Below are 7,379 nucleotides of genomic sequence, written 5' to 3'. Positions count from 1 at the left end.
CTGCAGATATTAAGGGCCAACAAATTATTTGCTAAATTAGAGAAATGTGTGTTCGCCGTAAAAGAACTGCCATTTCTGGGGTATGTGTTGTCAGATTCAGGTTTCCGCATGGATCCAGAGAAAGTCCGGGCGATTATGGACTGGGATCTGCCTGAGAACCTGAAGGCATTGCAACGCTTCCTGGGGTTTGCCAATTTTTATAGAAAGTTTATAAAGAACTATTCCTTGGTGGTCAAACCACTGACGGACATGACCCGAAAGGGATCAGATTTTTCCAAATGGTCACATGGAGCCAAAACTGCCTTTACATCTCTGAAGGAGAGATTCACCTCGGCCCCTATTCTCGTACAGCCAGATGTCTTGCTTCCTTTTATTGTAGAGGTTGATGCATCAGAGGTGGGGGTGGGAGCGGTACTATCTCAAGGCCCGTCCCCTGGTGAGTGGCGTCTGTGTGCTTTCTTTTCAAAGAAATTGTCTACTGCAGAAAGGAACTATGATATTGGCAACAGGGAACTTTTGGCTAATAAGTGGGCCTTTGAAGAGTGGCGTAATTTTTTGGAGGGGGCGGTTCATCCCGTCACGGTGATTACTGATCACAAAAACGTATTATATCTGGAGTCTGCTAAACGTCTCACCGGTAGACAGGCTCGGTGGTCGTTATTTTTTACTAGGTTTAATTTTGTAATAACCTATTGTCCGGGGGCAAAAAATACTAAGGCGGATGCATTGTCTCGAAGTTTTCCTGGAGGGGGTGATGCTAAATTAGAGAAATGTGTGTTCGCCGTAAAAGAACTGCCATTTCTGGGGTATGTGTTGTCAGATTCAGGTTTCCGCATGGATCCAGAGAAAGTCCGGGCGATTATGGACTGGGATCTGCCTGAGAACCTGAAGGCATTGCAATGCTTCCTGGGGTTTGCCAATTTTTATAGAAAGTTTATAAAGAACTATTCCTTGGTGGTCAAACCACTGACGGACATGACCCGAAAGGGATCCGATTTTTCCAAATGGTCACATGCAGCCAAAACTGCCTTTACATCTCTGAAGGAGAGATTCACAAGGCGGATGCATTGTCTCAAAGTTTTCCTGGAGGGGGTGATGTTGATGTACCAGAGCCTATTTTGCAAAAGGGGGTGGTGATCTCTGCATTACACTCAGGTTTAGAGGGGAGGGTGTTGGAAGCTCAGGGGGACGCCCCGGCCTCCTTCCCCTCGGGTAAACTGTTTGTGCCAGAAGATTTACGCCTGGAGATACTAAAAGAACACCAACTGTGATTTCGTAGTAAAGAGATCACAGAGAGGCACGGAGCATTATCAGTCATGTTAATGCTCCGTGCCTCTGCAGTCTGCATAGGGTCTTGGCACTCTTTCACGGAGCGGATGCCACGCACGACATCCGCTCGTGTGAAACAGCCCTTACTCCACACTGGCAGGACACCCAGGTAGTAAGGCAACCTCTGAATTAGTGTCTCGTCGGTTCTGGTGGCCTAAGTGGCGCCAGGAGGTGTTGAATTTTGTGTCTGCATGTGCTACCTGTGCTCGTTCTAAGGTAGATCATACTCGTCCGGCAGGGCGTCTTTTACCTCTGGCCATCCCCAACAGGCCTTGGACGCACCTATCAATGGATTTCATTACGGATCTACCAGTATCAGCGGGGAAGACTGTTATTCTTGTGGTTGTTGACAGATTCAGTAAAATGGTGCACTTTATTGCTCTTGCCGCATCGCCTAATGCTAACACACTGGCTCAGGTTTTTATTGACCACATCGTGAAGCTTCACGGGGTCCCTTCCGATATTGTTTCGGATCGTGGTACCCAATTTGTTTCTAGATTTTGGAAAGCTTTTTGTTCTCGTTTAGGGGTTCATCTGTCGTTTTCTTCATCTTTCCATCCACAGTCCAACGGTCAGACTGAACGTACCAATCAAAACCTAGAGACATATTTGAGATGCTTTGTTTCCGAAAATCAGGAAGAATGGTCATCTTATTTACCGTTAGCCAAGTTTGCCATTAATAATCGTCGTCAAGAATCCACAGATTAAGTCACTATTTTTTGGTGCGTATGGTTTCCATCCTCAGTTTTGTACGTTTAGTGAGGGGGGGCCGTCTGGGATTCCCGAGGAGGAACGATTTGCGTCTTCACTTTCTTCTGTGTAGTAGAGTGTGCAAGAAAGTTTGAAGAGAATTGGTGGTAGATATAAACGTGTGGCTGATAGGAAGCGCTCTGCAGGTCCGGACCTTGGGGTGAATGACTTGGTGTGGTTGTCTACCAGAAATATCAAGTTGAAGGTTCCATCGTGGAAATTAGGTCCGAGATTTATTGGTCCTTATAGGGTAATTAAGATCATTAACCCGGTAGCTTTTCGTCTGGAGCTACCTCAGACTCTAAGGATCCATAATGTTTTCCACAGATCTCTGCTTAAGAGATATGTAGAACCTCCTGAACCATTGCCACTACCGCCTCCACCGGTGGTTGTTGATGGCAGTCTTGAGTTTCAGGTAGAAAAGATTGTGGATTCACGATATGTTCGCCGCTCTCTTCAGTACCTGGTGCACTGGAGAGGTTATGGTTCCGAAGAGAGAATGTGGGTGCCAGCATCAGAGATAAAAGCGGACATACTCGTTCGGGCTTTTCATAGGTCCCATCTGGAGAGGCCTGGTCTTGAGGGTCCGGTGGCCCCTCGTAGAAAGGGGGGTACTGTCACGACTATGACTGATCCAGACAGGTCTGGGAGGAGAAGGTCGCAGCGACTTGCTACTCGCGATAGCTTGTGAGTTTGCTCCGTGGTTCAGGGTATGTCATCGGGGTTTTGCCTTGTGAACCTTTTTGTCCTGACTGGGAGTTTGTAGGCATCCTTCTCAGGTGAGTCCTGTCTGCCACTCCCAGCTACTATATTAGTTTCAGTTTCACTTGCAGTCATTGCCAGATATAGTCCTTACTTCCAGTGCTATTCTGACCTTTGAAGGAGATCGTTGAACGGTATTGCTGTGGAGCTCTTGTCTGGCGTGGACTGTCGTCATTGGGATCACCTTCTCTGCTCGTGACTGGATAAGTCTATCTCTGCTGTAGATTGTTTGTTTGTTGCTGTCTTCCCCTGTTGTTCTCCTAGACACGAGTGATGGTGACTAGTGCTCCCATCTGCATTTCCCCAGTCTAGTCTTGTTAGGGTGACTGAGGGTTTAGGCATCCTGCTCGCCGCACGGGTTCACACCCTGTCTAGGGTATTAGGGCAGACAGGTGCCAGCTTAGGGTTAGTCAGGGGTGGCCGTTCTATTCCCCATCCGTAGATAGGGGTCCTCCTTCCCCTCCGTCTGGTGCGACACGACTGCTGCTGGGATAGCAGTCGTGACAGTGAATTTCCGCATTTTGAAGCAGCTCTGACTTTCTGAGCACCTGTCATGTTTCCTGAGGTTCTACAATGCCCAGACAGTAAAAACACCCACAAATGACCCCATTTCGGAAAGTAGACACCCTAAGGTATTCGATGATGGGCATAGTGAGTTCATAGAAGTTTTTATTTTTTGTCACAAATTAGCGGAAAATGATGATTTTTTCTTTTTATTTTCTTACAAAGTCTCATATTCCACTAACTTGTGACAAAAAATAAAAACTTCCATAAACTCACTATGCCCATCACGAAATACCTTGGGGTTTCTTCTTTCCAAAATGGGGTCACTTGTGGGGTATTTATACTGCCCTGGCATTTTAGGGGACCTAAAGCGTGAGAAGAAGTCTGGAATCCAAATGCCTAAAAAATGCCCTGTGAAATCCTAAAGGTGCTCTTTAGAATTTGGGTCCCTTTAGGCACCTAGGCTGCAAAAAAGTGTCACACATGTGGTATCTCCGTACTCAGAAGAAGTAGGACAATGTGTTTTGGGGTGTATTTTTACATATACCCATGCTGGGTGAGAGAAATATCTCTGTAAAAGTCAACTTTTCCCATTTTCTTATACAAAGTTGTCATTTTAGAGAAATATTTCTCTCACCCAGCATGGGTATATGTAAAAAGACACCCCAAAACACATTGCCCAACTTCTCCTGAGTACGGCGATACCACATGTGTGACACTTTTTTGCAGCCTAGGTGCGCAAAGGGGCACAAATTCTAAAGAGCACCTTTTAGGAGGGCATTTTTAGGCATTTGGATTCCAGACTTCTTCTCACGCTTTAGGGCCCCTAAAATGCCAGGGCAGTATAAATGCCCCACAAGTGACCCCATTTTGGAAAGAAGACACCCAAGGTATTCCGGGAGGGACATGGCGAGTTCATAGAAGTTTTTTCTTTTGGCACAAGTTAGCGGAAATTTTTTTTTGTTTGTTTTTTCTCACAAAGTCTCCCTTTCCGCTAACTTGTGACAAAAAGTTCAATCTTTCATGGACTCAATATGCCCCTCAGCGACTACCTTGGGGTGTCTACTTTCCGAATTTGGGGTCATTTGTGGGGTGTGTTTACTGTTCTGGTATTTTGGGCGGGGCTAAATTGTGAGCAACCCTGTAAAGCCTAAAGGTACTCGTTGGACTTTCGGCCCCTTTACGCACCTAGCCTGCAAAAAAGTGTCACACATGTGGTATCGTTGTACTCAGGAAAAGAAGGGCAATGTGTTTTGGGGTGTATTTTTACATATACCCAAGCTAGGTGAGAGGAATATCTCTGTAAATTGACAACTTTGTATAAAATTTTTTAAAAAGTTGTCATTTGCAGAGATATTTCTCTTACCCAGCATGGGTATATGTAAAAATACACCCCAAAACACATTGCCCTACTTCTCCTGAGTACGGCGATACCACATGTGTGACACTTTTTTGCAGCCTAGGTGCGCAAAGGGGCCCAAATTCCAATGAGAATCTTTACGATTTCACAGGGCATTTTTTATGCATTTGGATTCCAAACTACTTCTCACGCTTTAGGTCCCCTAAAATACCAGGGCAGTATAAATACCCCACAAGTGACCCCATTTTGGAAAGAAGACACTCCAAGGTATTCCGTGAGGGGCATGGCGAGTTCCTAGAATATAATTCTTTTGGCACAAGTTAGCGGAAAATAATTTTTTTTACATTTTTTCTTTTATTTATTTTTTCTCTTACAAAGTCTCATATTCCACTAACTTGTGACAAAAAATTAAATTTTACATGAACTCGCCAAGCCCCTCACGAAATACCTTAGGGTGTCTTCTTTCCAAAATGGGGTCCCATGTGGGGTATTTATACTGCCCTGGCATTTTAGGGGCCCTAAAGCGTGAGAAGAAGTCTGGAATATAAATATCTAAAAAATGTTACGCATTTGGATTCCGTGAGGGGTATGGTGAGTTCATGTGAGATTTTATTTTTTGTCACAAGTTAGTGGAATATGAGACTTTGTAAGAAAAAAACAAAAAACAATAAAAAAATGAATAAATTTCCGCTAACTTGTGACAAAAAAAAAAAATCTTCTATGAACTCCCCATGCCCCTCAAAAGTGATCTTTTTATAGCGCCGCAGCGATTTTACTGTGTTTTTGCAGTGATCAGAAAGAAAAAATTCTGTCACTGCAGTGGGGCAGACTGAATGCAAGTGTGCGCACAAGATCAGGCCTGATCTGGCGAACACTGCGTTTTTTGTAGAGCCTATAGAACATGTCCTATTCTTGTCCGCAATTGCATTTTCTATATAGTTCTGGCAATGTGCGGATCTGCAAAATGAGGAAAGCACATTGCCGGTGTCCGTGTTTTGCGGATCCGCGGTGTCCGTGTTTTGTGGATCCGCAAAACACATACGGGCATCTGAATGGAGCCTTACAGGGGGGTGATCAGGGATCCTATATGGGGTGATCACCCCACTGTAAGGCTCCATTCAGACGTCCATATGTGTTTTGCTGATCCGCGGATCTGCAAAACACATACGGACGTCTGAATGGAGCCTTACAGGGGGGTGATCAATGACAGGGGGGGGGATCAGGGAGTCTATATGGGGTGATCACCCCCCTGTAAGGCTCCATTCAGACGTCCGTATGTGTTTTGCGGATCCGATCCGTGGATCCGCTCCGCGGATCCGCAAAACACATGCGGACGTCTGAATGGAGCCTTATAGGGCGGTGATCAATGACAGGGCGGTGATCAGGGAGTCTAATATGGGGTGATCAGGGGTTAATAAGGGGTTAATAAGTGACGGGGGGGTGTAGTGTAGTGGTGTTTGGTGCTACTTTACAGAGCTGCCTGTGTCCTCTGGTGGTCGATCCAAGCAAAAGGGACCACCAGAGGACCAGGTAGCAGGTATATTAGATGCTGTTAACAAAACAGCGTCTAATATACCTTTCAGGGGTTAAAAAAATCGGATCTACAGCCTGCCAGCGAATGATCGCCGCTGGCAGGCTGTAGATCAGCTCGTTTACCTGCAGTTCCTGTGTGCGCGCGTTCACAGGAAATCTCACGAGATGACGTGCCGGCGCGTCTAGGAGGAATGAATCGACCGCCTCCGGAACGCAATCCTGCGTTAGGCGATCCGGAGGCGGTTAAGAAAGCGAGAGATCATCCTGAGCTTTTAATTGATAGAAATAAAATTGCTATATATCCTGATTTTTCTGCCGAGGTTCAACGGAAAAGAGTTAAATTCCAAGATGTTTAACGCCATCTTCGGAACCTACAGATTCCCTACCCTATGCTGTATCCGGCCAAGTTGAGAGTGGTGGCACATGGAGAAGTCAGCATTTTCGAAACTCCATTGGACGCGGCACAGTGGGTGGACGCCAACGAACCAGCGCTTAAAGCATCGGCAAACAATGGATGAACATTCCTCGTACAAGGTTCCTGGAACTGTGCTGAATCCTATGAGAGCTGAAAGATGCGCTTGATAAGTATCACAAGACGTGGTTGTGTGTTTTTACCTTTTTCTTTCTTCCTTATCAAAGGACTATGGTTTTTAACGGCATTAGTGGTACAAATTGCACTAACATCTGTTCAGTAGGCACTAAGCTACCTCTGTTAGAATTCTCTGTGACTCTCAGATCATTCGGACTGCAATTTTGTGGTCTGTTTACTTCTGGCGTGCTGCAGAATTCAAAATCTATAGGGCAGGTCCGTAAGACCAACCCGCTGCATAGTAATTGATTTGATCAGTTCTTATGTTTTTTACAGTTACTTTGAAGTGTGGGTGCCCGGTTACAGGGTATATTTTTGCCCTACTTGTTATTTTAAATGTTGGAATGCCTCCTTTATGGAGCCCATCCTTTGAAGCTGTATTAATGTTTATGGTTGCATTATGGGGGTTGGGATTGAGTGGGTCTGGCGGGCATGAGACATATTGGGTCAGAGTGGAAATGGCCGTAAGGTCATTTTAATATACGGGAGGTACCCCTTGTTACTACATATAACTGTGAGAAATATGGCGGACAGGCTTAAAATAGTAGGATG

This window comes from Bufo bufo, chromosome 5 (genome assembly GCF_905171765.1).
Source record: "Bufo bufo chromosome 5, aBufBuf1.1, whole genome shotgun sequence".
Classification (NCBI taxonomy): domain Eukaryota; kingdom Metazoa; phylum Chordata; class Amphibia; order Anura; family Bufonidae; genus Bufo; species Bufo bufo.
This window is presented reverse-complemented; position numbering follows the sequence as displayed.